The following is a 16,867-nucleotide window of genomic DNA, read 5'->3' as shown; positions in this document are numbered from 1 at the left end:
ACAGGTAATAGAACAAATGTGCATAGTTCTCTGTACAGCACTGAGGCATATGTTGGTGCTATTTAAGTAAAGGTAAATAATAAAAAGACCGTCATAGCCAAAATTGTATCCAGTTGACGTAAAGCTGCACCCGTTTTTTTGTTTCTCCACTCAGGAAGATCCATGGTGCCAGTGTTGAGGGCGTGGCTATGTAATTTGCATTATTATGGCCCCAGCGTTGCTGCAAAATGCATCATGCGGTGGTAGGCGGGCCTGATGAAAAAATTCACCATGCAACATGCCATCGTAACCACTGTACCCCCCACTTCCCAGATCCAGAAATGTGGGTTACACTTCCCAACATCTAGGAAAGTGGGCTACGCTAGTCTAGATCTGGGAGGGTGGGCTACTCTCTCTTGAGTAAGGGGGTACTCACGAAAATCAAGACTTTCCTAGATATTCCTAGAGTGGAGGTAATTCTGATATATTGCATTACTAAGCACAAGTATCCTATTCTTCACTGTGCACACTGTTTTCCCTCCTCTTTGAAACTGAACACGAAAAGTAAAATAAGTTCTGCAAACATCTGGGCATTTTAAGTATATTTACATATGTCTTGATCCTTTTTTTACAGGCACAGCTTACAACTTAATTGTAGTTTTCCTTTAACTTTCAAACAAATGATTGCCAACAATGTCTAACTTTAGGGAGAGTTTTAGTTTTCTAGAACTTCTGTGAGCGGTGTTCATTAATATTTCTCAAGCTCTTATGACAGTCACAAGGTACATTCCAGACGTTTGTTGTTCAACCTTGTCTCTGTCTTTGCCCAGTTGCTTAAGTTATTTTTAAATGTTTCTTGGAATGCATTTGAGGGATTGTTAAACAACATAAGTCGTAATTCTATGTGACATACTTTCATAGTTAAATCAATGACATGAGACTAACACCGGAGCTGATGGAATATGATATTACGGCATCAGGATGGTTTGGAAGTGCTACAGAGCAGAAATATTTGTTAGAGGCACCCCTGAGGAATTAAGTCAATAATTATATTCTCATTTCTCAGGAAGTATTGTGATTAGTACAGCATTTACGGTACTTTATTAAGCACAATAAGTGATCGTATTTTGAGTCACATGTAGGGCTGAGATTTAGGATAAAAAGCCAAACAAACAATTTAGCACCAAAAATGCGAAATACAACATTCAAATTCAGGTTAAAGCTACTGACCAAAGTATCGATTTTGGTTACTACACTGTAGGTTTATTCAATGACGAGCTTTTTATGTCTTTCGAAATATACAATATCGAAGCAATGCTAGTTCAATGCAGTCTTCCTGAAAGCTGTAGGATGTCATGTATTTCTCTTACGTCCTAGGGGATACTGGGATTCCATTTAGTACCATGGGGTATAGACGGGTCCACTAGGAGCCATGGGCACTTTAAGAAATTGATTGTGTGCACTGGCTCCTCCCTCTATGCCCGTCCTACCAGACTCAGTTTAGAAAATGTGCCCGGAGAAGCTGGTCACGTCTCTGGAAGCTCCTGAAAAGTTTTCTGCATTTATTTTCTGTGTTTGTTATTTTCAGGCAGGAGTGGATGGCACCAGCCTGCCTGCTTCGTAGGACTTAGGGGGGAAACGGCTCAACCTCTCTCAGGGTTAATGGTCCCGTTCCCGGCTAACAGGGCACTAGCTCCTGAGGGAACTATGCGCAAGCCCCACCACGGCAAGCGTACATTCCCACAGCACGCCGTCACCCCTAACAGAGCCAGAAGAATGAAGAGTGGGTGAATACTAAGCTGACGTCCCGGGTAGCGGGTCGCTGGCCATTATGGCAGCATGAGGGTACAGAGACGCAGGCTTCGTCTCCCGCTGTGTACGAACACAGATGCTGAACAGTGGACACAGTACCCAGACTGGCAACATACAGAAGCCATAAAAGGAGTCTGTCTCCAGTTTATGCACAAGACACATACAGCCAGTATAAAAAAGAGTGGGAAGACCGCGCGCCATTGAATGGGCGGGGCTTCACTATGAGTGTATCCAGCAGCTCACCAGCGCCATTTTTCCTCTGCAGCTGACACAGATGCTGACTGACAGGGATGCGCAGCTCCTCCGGAAAGACTCCAGATCACCTCAGCGGTACCAGGGGGTCATAGCAGGGGGGAAAGATTATTAGTGTACTATATGCCTAATCTAGGTACTTAGTCTGCGACCCGACTAAGCTTGGCATTAGCGTTAAGGGCGCCGTGTGCTGGTTCCATACTCCCTCTGTGTCTCCCTGGAAGGGCTCTTTGTGGGTTAATTTGGCATTTAACCTTTTCCTGTGTGTGTGTGCTGTCACTGTTACAGTACGTCAGGCAAAGAGTGTGTTTCATGTAAGGCACAGTGTTCCTCTTCCCCAGGGGGTTCACTAGTGTGTACTCAATGTTGTGTCCCTTCCCTGGCTAGTGGGGCAGAACCAGCATGGCTGGACTCCATTAGGGGAATGATTTCCACAATCTCTATAAGTTATCTCAGAACGAGAAAGAGACGCAATACTTAAGACAATCTATGACTGGGTTTATGAAAAGAGACTCAGTACCCAAACCAGCGTCTCAGTCCCCTTCCAGTTGTCCGCAAAAATGCACTTTGGCACATTTTCTGCTGCAGTCTTACTCGGATGATGAAGAGTCAGAAATGGAGGAGGGTGAGGTGGACTCTGAGGTGGCGGAGGGTACTCTGTCGCAGGGAAGAGAGGCTCCTATAGAAGCTATCAGAGAAGTTCTGAATATCCCTGATAAGGTGACAGGAGAGTGAGGAATCTTATATTATATATATAAAAGAAATCCTCAGCCCCTTTTCTTGTGTCAAATGAATTAAATACCCTGTTTGAAGAACCATGGGTTAATCCTGATAGGAAGTTTCAAATCCCTAAATGGTTGTTATCATCCTTTCCCTTTCCTCCTGAGGATAGGAAAAAATGGGAAAATCCACCAATAATGGATGCATCTGTATCCAGGCTCTCATGGAAAATTGTATTGCCTGTCCCGGGTGCAGCCTCCCTGAAAGATGCGGCTGACCGCAAAATTGAGACTAAGCTCAAATCTTTATATACAGCTGCAGGGATGGCGTAGAGACCCACTATAGCATGTGGGTGGATTACGCGTGCCATTGCTAAAGGATCGGGTAACCTAATTGAGGAGTTAGATACCTTACCTCAGGGGAGATTGTTTTGCTCCTGCAACATATACAGGACTCTGCAAACTGTATGGTGGAAGCCATAAAAGAAATAGGCTTGCTTAAGGCACGCACTACAGCTATGGCAGTGTCTGCACACAGAGGTCTATAGCTACACCAGTGGACTGCGGATGCGGACTCTAGGAAAGGCGTGGAAGCCTACCTTTCACAGGCGAGGCCTTATTTGGAGATGAACTAGAACATACCTTCCTTCTACAGCTCCCCCAGCTAGGAAGGCATACTCAGGACCCAGTTTACAGTCCTTTTGGACTGGCAAGTTTAGGGGCAAGCCGAGAGGTTCTTCTACTGCCACCAGAGGTGCTAGAGGTAAACCACGCACACCAGCAACTGCCGGTTTCCAGGAACATGACTCAAGCTCTGCTTCCTCAAAACCTTCAGCATGACGGTGGACCGAGATGCCTGGAAGACTGGCAGGTGAGAGCCTGACTAAACTTCTTCAGTCACATCTGGACAACATCGTGCCAAGATCCCTGGGTCATAGATCTTATTTCCCATGGCTACAGACTGGAGTTCCAGGAGCTCCCACCTTACAGATTCTTCAAATCAGGCTTACCAGTTTCACAAGAGGCAAGTATAACTTTACAGGACACCATTCAAAAACTGGTATGGACTCAGGTCATTGTCCCAGTTCCACCTCGGGGTAAATTTACTAAGTTGGGAGTTCTATTTAAGATGGGATGTTGCCCATAGCAACCAATCAGATTTGAGGTATTATCTTCTAGAAGGTGCTAGATAAATGAGAAGTAGAATCTGATTGGTTGTTATGGGCAACATCCCATCTTAAATAGAACTCCCATCTTAGTAAATTTACCCCCTCATCTGCAAAACAAGGGATATTATTCCAAATTGTTTGTAGTACCAAAACCGGACGGTTCGGTGAGACCGATTCTGATCCTCAAGTCGTTGAACCCATACTTCTGAGTGTTCAAATTCAGGATGGAGTCTCTGAGAGCAGTGATCTCAGGTCTGGAGGAGGGGGAATTCCTAGTGTCTCTAGATATCAAGGATGCGTACCTTTACATTCTGATCTGATCGCCTCATCAGGCTTATCTACGGTTTGCACTGCAGGACTGTCACTACCAGTTCCAGGCCCTGCTATTTGGTCTCTCCACGGCACCGAGAGTGTTCACAAAAGTGATAGCAGAAATGATGTTTCTACTCCGCAAACAGGGTGTGAACATATTTCCGTACCTGGACGATCTTCTGATAAAGGCAACGTCCAGGGAACGGTTGTTGGACAGCATTAGCCTCTCAACCAGTCTACTCCTGGATCACGGGTGGATTCTGAACCTAACCAAATCTTATCTGGAACCGACACAGAGGCTTCCTTTCCCGGAAATGATACTGGACACAGTCTCAGAGAGTGTTCCTTCCCTTGGAAAAGGCTATGGTAATCCAGTCGATGGTTCGGGCTGTCCTGAAGCCAACCCGGATCTCGGTGCATCTTTGCATTCGCCTTCTGGGGAAAATGGTAGCCTCTTACGAGGCGCTTTAGAATGTAAGGTTTCATGCAAGGCCTATCCAGATAAATCTATTGGACAAATGGTCCGGATCGCATCTTCATATGCACCAAAGGTTCCGTCTGTCGCCAAGAGCCAGGATCTCGCTTCTGTGGTGGCTACAGACTTCTCACTTCGTCGAGGGTCAGAAGTTTGGGATTCAGAATTGGATTCTGCTAACCACAGACGCAAGCCTCAGAGGTTGGGGAGCAGTCACCCAGGGTGTGCAGTTTCAGGGAAGATGGTCACGTCAGGAAGACGTCCTTCCAAAAAACATCCTGGAACTCATGGTTATCTACAACGCCCTTCTGCAGGCCTCATCTCTACTTCGGAATCAGGCCAATAAAGTCCAGTCGGACACTGTGATGATGGTAACGTACATAAACTGACAGGGTGGAACGAAAAGCAGAGCAGCAATGTCAGAGGTGTCAAGAATTCTCTTCTGGGCAGAAAATCATGCCATGGCGTTGTCGGCGGTCTTCATTCCGGGAGTAGACAACTGGGAAGCAGACTTCCTCAGCAGGCACGACCTGCACCCGGGGGAGTGGGGCCTTCACCCAGAGGTGTTCCAGTGGTTGACACATCAGTGGGGATATCCACAGATCGACATGATGGCCTCTCGGCTCAACAAGAAGCTCTAGCGGTATTGTTCCAGGTCGAGAGACCCACAAGCAGTGGCAGTAGATGCTCTGACAACTCTGTGGGTCTACCAGCTGGTGTATGTGTTTCCTCCACTTCCTTTGATTCCAAGAATTCTAAAAAGAATAAGAAGGGAAAAGGTTCAAGCAATCCTCATTGCTCTGGACTGGCCTCAAAGGGCCTGGTACGCGGGTCTTCTCGAGATGCTTATCGAAGATCCGTGGCCTCTACCTCTTTGCGAGGATCTTCTGCAACAGGGCACGTTCGTCTATCAAGACTTACCGCGGCTACGTTTAACGGCATGGAAGTTGAATGGCTGATTCTAGCCAGGAGAGGGATTCCTGACAAGGTCATTCCGACTATGATCCAAGCCAGGAAGGGGGTAACGTCTAAACATTAATACCATATATGGAAGAAGTATGTCTCTTGGTGTGAAAGCAGAGAATATTCTGTGGTGGAATTTCATCTGGGACGTTTCCTGCTTTTACTGCAGTCAGGAGTCGATGTGGGCCTACGTCTAGGCTCCATTAAAGTCCAGATTTCAGCCTTGTCTATTTTCTTTCAGAAACAATTGGCTTCTCTCCCTGAGGTCTAGACGTTCTTGAAAGGTGTTCTGCACATCCAACCTCCCTTTGTGCCTCCCACGGCACCCTGTGATCTCAATTTGGTGTTGCAGTTCCTCCAATCGGATTGATTTCAACCATTACAGGAGGTTGGCGTAAAGTACCTTACGTGGAAGACCGTCACACTGTTGGAATTGGCTTCAGCAAGACATGTGTCGGAGCTAGGGGCGTTGTCTCACAAGAGCCCCTACTTAATTTTCCATGAGGACAGAGATGAACTCAGGACTCGTCAGCAATTTCTTCCTAAGGTGGCGTCTGCGTTTCACATCAACCAACCTATTACAGCTGGTACGGACACCTCTGCTACTTCAAAGTCTTTGGATGTTGTGAGGGCTTTGAAGGTGTATGTAAAGAGAACAACTCATTACAGGAAATCGGACTCGCTGTTCATTCTCTATAATCCCAATAAAATTGGGTGTCCTGCTTCAAAGCAGTCAATTGCACGCTGAATCAGGTTCACTGTCCAGCATGCTTATTCCACGGCAGGGTTGCCGGTTCCAAAATCTGTACAGGCCCACTCTACTAGGTCGGTGGGCCGAGCAGCTACTTGGTCAGGTTCAAACACGTTTGCTACGTTTTACAAGTTCGATACTTTGGCGTCTGAGGACCTTCAGTTTGGTCAATCAGTTCTGCAGGAACCTCAGCACTCTCCCACCCGGTTTGGGAGCTTTGGTACTTCCCCATGGTACTAAACGGATTCCCAGTTTCCCCTAGAAAGTAAGAAAAATACGGACTACGAGAAAAGGATTTACCGGTAGGTAATTAAAATCCTATTTTAAGGGCAAGCTGCTCCTGAACGTGGTTATGTATGAGGTGAATTGTATGTACAGCATAAGCTGCTAATATTTTAGAGGCTTGAGAAGGACGTTTCATTTATATGTAACCAATAAACAACCGTTATCAATAGAAATAACTTCATGGGCACTAGGGATGGCCACAACTTTTATTTATCGAAGTGAATGGATAACTTAAAGAATTGGGTGGCTAAGAAGCATTTTATTCTCAGCTCTAGGCTATTGTCAATAGCTATATCACCCTCGGGGCAGATGTAAGTCCCTGATGCAACCTGAGGCATGGGAGCCCCACCCCTTCCTATTGTCATAATACTGCTGGGTCCTACCACTGGGAAGACATCTGTGTCCCCTATTTTAGGCAGAGACAACTCGTCTTGTGAAATGGAGGTTCAGTGCAGTTACCACTTGTTCCCCAAATAGGCTGTGGAGAGAAAATGTTCAGAAGTGCCTCATCTGAAAAGTGAAAGTTAGAAGAACATCTTAGCTACTAGGAAAGAGATACAATGACCAAATAATGTTTTTACCCATTTTTCTAGTTCTGTTTATTGCTTTTGTGTACATATCATGTTTGTACAATTTTATATAACAGACTTGAAGGGACTCATTTACAGTTGGGTGTAAGCGCACACTGTACTTAACTTTTGTCAAGAGCTAAGCTTATTTTGTTCTGTGTGTGCACCACAAATTCTTAGTCACCTATGCTGATTCGTACATGTGTTATGTTAGAGAGGAACACAAAGGATAGATTGACAACTGTATATGGAGTACAGTGAGGCCATGTTCTTGCAATGTGCTTCAGGTACACCACAGGAAAGGTATATAATGTGTCTGTCAGTAGTTGTTATCACTTGTGGGCACTTGACCCCTGGTGCAAAACATGGACCAATGAGGAGGAAGAGGATGATGATGATGACGTTCATGAAAACAGTTTCTAAGTGCATCTTGTTCCCTCCCACTGATACTATTAGTATTATTAGTGTGGCTGCTGCAATCTATTCACATTTTTTAATTATTACATCAATTTGTGCATCAACTTAATATTTATTAACTACAATCTCAAAGCCAGACAGTCTTAGATTTATGGTTTTTCAAGAAAGTACTATATTGTATTTGAGCTTTGTACTAGAACTGTACCATTTACTGAGCCACTGAAGACAGTGACGTGGTGTAAAGCAGGTGCTTACTCTGCTATTTTCCTCTGGTGTCAACCTGGCACATACATATGTGTCCTCATAAGACTAGTGTCAATACGCCATACAGCGCGAGACGTATAAAATCGCAGATGAAATACAACTTGGCATGTGAAGTAGCCACCGCTGCTGCATAGTAGCATTTCATATACAGATTCAGATGCAGTCGCACACAGATATACAACAGTCACACATCAAATTGATCAGTGTAATCTAGCAAAGTAGTTTTGTCACTTGAAGTTGTTTTATTTGTGCGAATAAGGGGGGTCATTCAGGTGTGTTTCTTCCTACTCCTGTTGCAATGATTTTGCATATGCAATTGCAATTATGTGCTAATATGGGCAGAAGCTAACCCATGCAAAAGGAAGCCCACTGCGATCGCATCTTTGCATACGGCACCACATAACTGCAGAAACATCGGTACCATTGCCACACATCAAGTCAGCAACACAGAGCCTGAGTACCTCTGAAGACAGGCAGGCTGAGCTGCTCTTTTGCTGGATGCACAGCCCTCTCCAGTAGCAAGTGTGATCGCAGCTGCTAATAAATGCACGCCCAGAAAACGCAGTCCGAACGGCCATCACACGTCTGCATGTGCATGACCACTCCCCGTTAACACCCTCGTTTACTTCCTGTCACTCTCTTTGTGACTAAATTCTTCCTGCCACCGCACTCGTGAAGCTGCATGTGCACAATGCGGCTTATATGCATGCGCAGTGCGAAAACATCGATCGATATGCATGCAACTGCAGCTTTGCGTGTGCACCTGAATGACCCCCAGGTGTACATTTTGAGCAAGATAGACCCTGAACAGCTGAGTCACCCAGAGCTTGTCTTACCGATAGGGGCTGTTTTAAGTCACAGTGTATGAGTACACATTGTATGTCACTGTTCTATGATTGAATAAAACTTCTTGTGATTCGTCTTTCTCTGTAGTCTATGCAAAATGCATCTATATTTTGGTGCAAAATCTCAACTAACCATGAGCCCCAAAACCCAGATAGACAGGTGAAAGACACCATTTGCGTGAAAATAACTGTTTATTTGAACAAACAATACAAATAACTGGTACATTTCCCATCATTTGCAAACTTTTTAATTTGAAAGTTTGTAAAAATGATAAATTATGTCGTATTTTATTTTAACAAATTGTCCATATCTACTTTAGCATTTTATTTTATTAAGATATATATTATATCAGCAATTCATACAGAAAATTATCATTTATAAATACATGTTTTCTATCAAAATAAAATTTGTTCTCTTAAGGGGGGTACTCACGGAGAGGCTGCTGTTAAACAAATCTCATTTGCATGTAATCTTTTTAAAGTAATCTCTGTAATGCTGTTTTCTGTGAGATGTGAACTGTTTACAGAAATGCAGTCCAATCAATTGTATAACTGAATTAATATATAAATAACAATGCCGTTTTATTTCCCTAGATTACAAAAAAGATAATCTAGATTTTTGTTTTACAATTTGCACAAAATAGCATTATTACATTAACATAAACATAGTAAAATTGTTAAAATGACATTTTTGCAGGCTCAAACTTAATAAAAACATTACAACAACAAAAGAAGAAAAACAAATGCTTGCAAACAAATTATAGATGCAAAGAAGAATTGGTTTATAAACTGTATAAAATGCAGATATAAGATAATAATATAGGTCTCAAAAAATGAAAACATAACTAAGATCAAATTAACCACAAACCAGAATTCACTTTGATGATGGTCAAGTGGTATTTACAGATGATTTCCATCAATCAAAATGAAACCAGAGGAAAAAAATCACATTAGTATATTAACGTTTGCAATGGGACTTCAAATGGCCCTGGTGGTGGGAGTTACATCAAAGATAAATTGGGGCACTGCACATAAGGTAGTATGCTTATTTGAGCAAAGCTTAAATGTGCCTTTATTGGTGCGCCTTTCACAAGTTTCTCCAACGAATATGGCAAAATGATTAAGACTTCGTGGAGTTTACATAAGAAAAGAACAACACTCACATAGTGTATTATCATTAAAACATTAATTTACAGTATTAATACATAAACAGTAAACATAAAAAGAACAGAAATTTGGGAGAATCCTATATAAAACTGCTTGGAAAGGTATAGTGAATATGCTGAAATAAGCCTTGAAATGGTTTTTAAAGGCTCTAAATCGTTCCTACCCAAAGTTCCAGTAAATATACAGCTGGTGATTAATTCCATTGGCCGGATGCAGTGGCGTATTTATAGTGAGTGCAGTGTATTCGGTGCACACGGCCCCCGGGGTCCAGGGGCGCCTACACGGCACACCCCGCACCCATTATTTGTAATTCTTACCCACTGGAGTCCCACGGCGAAGCAGCAATGCTGCAGAAATCACTGGGAAAATGGTGCCACACCATTTTCCTGGTGTTTTTCACGCATGCGCAGTAGGAAAATCACTGGAAAAAATGGCCACCGTGCCATTTTTCCGGAGATCTGCGCATGCGCTTTAGACTCTGGGACAGCGCTAGGATCCCCTTGGGATCCTAGTGCCCAGAGTCACAGCACTGCCGCCTGCTGGATAGGAGGGGTCCCTGATGGAGCCTGCACATGGGCTTCCTCCTCTCTAGATACGCCCCTGGCTGGATGTAATGCTTTCCAGGTTGGCTGGAGATGCGGGTTCCCGGCTGAACTTGGACGTTTTTTTAAAGGGGCAATCATTTACAAGAAAAACCATGCCTTATAAATGATTGCCACTTTAAAGAAACATCCGAGTTCGGCCAGGAACTCGCACCTCCAGCCAACTCGGACATCATTATGTCCGTCCCCAAGTTTCTAAAGGTTCCCCAACAAACAAAAGTTCACAATCCTGGCAAGGCAAATAAAACAAAAATACAAAACATAATGACTAGTCTACCAATGCAGAGAAAAGTATAGTTGACTGGTTAACACAGGCATGGCATTTAACATATATTCTGTGCAGTGGTAGAAGTACCTACTTATTGGCACCCTTCTGCATAATTTAAGGTTTTTTTTTAATTTGTGCCCAGATGTAAAAATCATGTAATATCTGGCATGTTAACTAACTTTGTTATTGGTGTCAGACAGAAGAAAGTTTCCTTTTGTTTGGTACTTGTTAAAGCTGTATGAATGTCATTAGTGACGTGCAGTGAGGTCAGAGGCTGGGGAGGCACAAATGGGGATGGGTCTGAGTGCCAGGAGCCTGTCTCACCCCCTACTCATTGTAAAGGGGCCTACACACTGGGCAATGTTTTCGTCCATCGATATTATCGCCCAGCGATAGTATTGATGGCCGATTTTTACTACACACTGGACAATATCGATGGTCAATTTGAACGAAATGAGAGTACATACATCCATATCGTTCAAATTAACTGGCATGTATCATTGATGATCGTTCAGTGATGAACAATTGCAGGCACACACATCGTTCATCGTTAATTGATGCATCCACACTGAAAGATATCACCCAGTGTGTAGGCCCCTTAACTCTCATGTCCCTGCACTACACCCATGCAAACACAGATCATTAGCCACAAGGTACAGTAGAATACATTATATTATAAATAATATTGTCTAGCTACTGATGGAATAAAGTTTTATAAGTTTAAGAAATAAATTATTAAAAACATACAAAATAGATTTAGGCCATATAAAAAAATACATCACCCAAAACCGGAGTTCATAAAGAACAGGGGTAATAAGCTATGTTAGAGATGTCTCACAATAAATAATGGGCTGGCCAGATTGTACAACACTGCTTCTTCTGTAGGCAATAGGATCACGTCACAGGTGCCGATGATGGGCTCAATATGTCTGATGCCGGCGTCCACAATACCAATGCTGGCATCCCGATGTTTGAAATCCCAATAGGGCAGAGAGAAGTACGTTATCCCCTCTCCCTCCCTTCCTGCAGCTTAACCCTAACCTCCATCTGGTAGTGCCTAACCCTAAACCACCTCCCCACAGCCTATCTCTCCCCCCTTAGTGCCTAACCCTAACTTCCCCCCAGTGGTGCCTAACCCTAACTCCCCCCCCCAGCACCCAGCAGCCTAACCCTAACCCTCCGCCTTCAGTGGCGCACGCAGGGGAGGAGGGGGGTTCTGAGTACCTGGAAACCCCCCCTGATGAGCCAACATTTACATTTTTGAGACGGAGACAGCAGTGTCTCCGTCTCAGTAAAAGCCGCGCACGCGACCGCGATAGCGGAGCTGCTGCAGCAGAGAGCTATGTAGCTCTCTGTATAAAGAGTGTCCTGGGGGAGCTGCTGGCTGCGCGTGTTCAGCCACAACGGCTCCCTCCGTCCAGACAGTGCCACCAGTCTGCTTCCGCCTCCCAGGCCCTGATGGACGGTACAGTACTGTACTGTATATATATATATATATATATATATATACATATACATACACACACACACATATATATATATTTATATACATGTGTGTGTATATATATACTGTGTGTATATATATATATATATATATATATATATACACAAATGTGTGTGTGTGTGTGTGTGTGTATATATATATATATATATATATATATATATACTCACGCATACACGGAAACCCCGCCGACTAGATCCTGCGTTTGCCTCTGCCCTTAGTGCCTAAACCTAACCCGCCCGCCCTGCAGCCTAGCCCTAACGACCCCAGGTGGCGCCTAAACCTAACCCCCCAATCCTAAACCGCCGGCTATACAGTAGGGATGCCGACTGTCTGGATTCCGGCGTCGGCAGTCTGACAGGTGTCGGAATTCTGGCATCAGTATTCTGACTGCCAAGATCCTGACAGCCGGCATCTTAACTTATCCCCCAATGATAAATAGAGGATCCTGGAGTGAAGGAAAGCTGATCTCCCACCTGTATGAACGGGACCTCCTCTTATGGTCCTCCTGGTATCCATGCAATAACAGTGCGGTAGGTACAAACATAGCCCACTAGCAAAGGTCTCCGCAATCAGTGCTCAATTACTTTACCCCAGGCTGTCGGATGTTGGACTGTATTTGGGTTCATGCAGCTGGCGGTACTTCTTCCTGTCCGCCACCGAATGTTAGTGTACTGGTGGTGCAATGCCAGCACAGTTTCCCCCCAGTGGTCTCTGCAACCAGTACTTTACATTATCTCTGGGTGTTGGCAGAGGCAGAACTCTGGGAGGCAACGGAGTCATCTGCCGCCGGGCTCCTGCTCTGAAGTGGGGCACCTCTCCTCCCATTCTGTGACACCATTGAATTAAGTTAATTGATATCTGTCGCTGTCTTTTCAGTGGCCGACTTCCTCACTGGTCCCTGCACCTTACAAATCACACCCTCTTTATTATACTGAATATACACATTTTACAAGGGTCACACCCAGGATTAGAAACCAAGACCTATTACACTGGAAGCAGACACCTTACTGATGAAGCGGTTAGCTCCTGTATAGGAAATATGAGAATTTTAACTTTATGAAGATACTTCTCTGACAATTACACGTAACTTCATATAGTTAGAATTCTCATGCTTCCCGTACAGGAGCAAATATCTCCATCGGTAAAGTGTCTGCTGTCATGGTCATGGGTTCTAATCCTGGGTATGACTAAGAATTGGGCGATTTAAATTAAAAGACAATTAAATGTATAAATACAGTATATACATTTTTTTCAGAACACTCCACACACACACACACACACACACACACACACACACACACACACACACACACGCACACACACGCACACACACATGCATTTATTTAACTTAATATAGGAAATGGGGGGGCACCAATATTTATCTTGCCTCCGGGCAACTGGGACGAACTTACGCCACTGGGTGTTGGGCAATCGGTATCATGGTATTGTCTGCGGGCGGCGGCTGCGGGAGGCGGGATGCTGCTGACACCAGCGCAGCTCTGGTCTCTACCTCCTGAGCTTACTGGACTTCGATCGGTCATCATAGATCAAGGCACGCCCCCCTACTGTGAGGCATGCCTCCCATTGTTCTTTCTTTGCTGCATCATTTGCTGCTGTGTCACGCCTCCCCCCCCCCCCCCCACACCCCCCTACACCCCCCTTCCCCTTTCAGCTCTAGGCAGTGTTTGAGTATGAGAGATGAGGCAAAGCTGTTGTTGCCTCTTCTCTTGCCTCTCCGTGCAGTTCCAGAATGTGCCACAAATATGCAGAATATTTAACTATAAAAATTATTACATTAACAGAATGAAGACGCCTAAAGTTATAAGTATATTTTCTATATGATAATAAACATTTTTATAGTCAAAACTCTGTATGGGGAGGATATTACTGAGAAGGCTCTGCCTACCCTGACTGCACGTCCCTGAGTGTCATTATAGTTACTTCATCTCCATCTTCCACTTGAACGTTTTCTTCAAATCACTTACAGCATTGTTGGCATCAAGTCAGTGAATATGTCATCATGTCATCTAGTCAGCAGAAGGTTTGATCAGTATATCTAAAGGGAGTAGTGGATCAGTACTAAAAGAAAGACATACATTTTTTTCATTTAAATAAGTTTAGGTAATTAAAACAGCAATTTATATAAGTTATATATTTTTCTTATTTTAAGCTTTTTGAACCCTAAATAAGCGATAATACACTTAGACTAATATAGTGGCAGGTGTGGTACAGCATCAGGTATATATTTGGCAGATGCAAGTTGAAATAGTTGCAGTATTGGGTGCCTGACAGCTTCTGTATGGCCAGTGTGACTGCAGAGGGGAGAGAGTGTGGCAGATTGGGTGTATGGAAGCAGAGAAAGGAACAGTGGGTTCAACTACTGGCAGTGGGGAAGTGGGAGTCTGTGAAATGGGGTGTCTGGCTGCAGAGATGGAGAGAAAGACATATGAAGTGCCTGAAAATAGGGAATTGGATTGTGGCAGTGAGGACATGTTACAGGTGATGCAAATAGAAATGTCTGGGAACCTGCTAGGGAGTGGCGTGTTCTGGTGGGCTGTTCAGTTAGAAGCGTGCCTTGTTTTGAGCACTATTTATTCCATGACATCCCGGCATCATTAAGCTGGAGGATGGGTTCCTGGGCTGGTGTGCACTTATGCAATATGAAGCTTCCAGTGCTGTATATCACTACTTCAATAACTGGGCTTTGGAAGAGTGGAGAGCTTCTGACTGTATTATTGTGTGTTATGGGTTTTTATCGATATCAGCGCATGTTATGTGCGCTATAACCGCTTCTCCACCATTTATTACTGTAGGACTGTGTGTTAAATGACAGGGGCGCTATGCTCCCCTGTCATTATCTGCGCTTCTGTCTGAAAGATAGCGCACCCATGTGCCACCCAATGTATGAAGTGTCAGTGTCACTGACCGTACCGATAGCTGCAGCTGTCTTTTCCCTTTCACCATGCTTGCGAGATCTCGTGCATGCCCAGGGGAGCCGACCGAGCAGTGAGGCACTAGACTGATGCGCTGTGGGGTCTGGTAGGGATTGCCAGAGGGGGGAGTTTTCACTTTACCTCACCGGCAGCCGAGATCTTAATACTTCTTGTTGGCATTTCTTCCTGCTTCCTCTCAGTAAAAAGGCAAAGCAGAAAGAGCTATAGCGGCACGATCTGTGCTACTATAGAACGTCTACCCCATAGTGCCAACCCGCTACACTTACCACATTCTAGTGGTCATGAGTGCACAATCTTATCTATGTATCCCTGTACAAGGGATCAGGCTCCTAGGAACAGGTAATTCAGTGGGCCAAGGCAACTCGGACTCTAGGCCTTTTTACTTAAATCAACTCTAGCAGCCAGTAACATTTTCTCATCTCACACTAATACCACTTTTAGACTGAAATCGCAGGTCGCAACCGGGAGCCTGACACAGGTGCTACCCGGCTGCAACCTGCGTCAGCACCCTTTCCCTCTGGAGTCACCAGCCCATATTGCCGGGTTGGTGATGTTACCGGTGATGCGATGGGGGGGGGGGGGGGGTGTGCTTGGAGATCACATGATCTCCAAGCACCACCCGCACATAGACTGTAAACGGGAAGCCGGGTCGCATTGACCTGGCTCCCGTTTACACTGCACAGTTTGCCGGGTTGAACACGTGTTCAGCCCTGCACCCTTTTACACCGTGCAGCAACACGGGTTATGCACGTTCATGTGCAATAACCCATGTTACTAGCTGGCGGTATAAAAGTGGTATAAGAGAAAAGCAGGTGTCATGTTTCACCATCTTTCAAGGATTGTCTTTTGTCCCTGCTCATATTTGTGCTACAGATGTGTCCTCATGCATCTATCCTCAATACACCATGCATCATGAGATGCCTGGCGTGAGTGAGCCGGCAGTTCCCGGGCAGCTTTGCTAAGGTCGGGCATTTTTTCTTTCTGAATATGCATCTTATTTGCATCGCTATGTGTTTGGGAAGTATATACAGTACAGACTCTGCTGATTGAACTGATATGTGGCATACTGTGGCATACATAGGATACTGTGACTAGAAGGGCTGTTAAATGTGACTGTAGAAAGGATGTAGGAGGACACATTTGTGTAGCCTTTTGCTTCCAAAGTAAGAAACAATTCAGAAGTCAGTGGTAAAGTCGGTCTCTCCAAACAAAAAGTTTTCTTTGTACATGTAAACATGTAAATTCAAGTATACAAATGCATTTGGTCATATACAATCCATGTATAATTATTGTACATCCAACTTTAAATCAGTGTGGCAGAGTGGTCTCTCCCACATTTGAGGAAAGGTTTAACGTTATGTGGCTCAGGGAAAAACCACACCCTTTCCTCAATGAAGAGGAGATCAGACAGCTACTGTATATAAACCTGCTTGTGTGAGCAGTCACTGGGGAGAGACAGGAGGGTGTGCGCCTTTAGAAACCCTCCAGGTTGCTGGATACTACAGACCCTGAAGTACCTGTTTGCTGTGAATGCTATATCCTGCGAATGCTGTTCCATGA

At 44.5% G+C, this 16,867-nt stretch overlaps 1 protein-coding gene across 7 annotated transcripts in view; it reads left to right on the top strand.

Annotated features, from left to right (window-relative positions):
* The window catches only part of MYO16 (myosin XVI), a 1,104,874-nt gene that overhangs the window by 792,250 nt on the left and 295,757 nt on the right, over positions 1-16,867 (top strand). The gene's annotated exons all lie outside the window — the stretch shown is intronic.

Source organism: Pseudophryne corroboree, chromosome 2 (assembly GCF_028390025.1).
Source record: "Pseudophryne corroboree isolate aPseCor3 chromosome 2, aPseCor3.hap2, whole genome shotgun sequence".
NCBI lineage: Eukaryota > Metazoa > Chordata > Amphibia > Anura > Myobatrachidae > Pseudophryne > Pseudophryne corroboree.
Note: the sequence above shows the minus strand (reverse complement) of the source record. Positions and strands in the feature narration are given on the sequence as shown.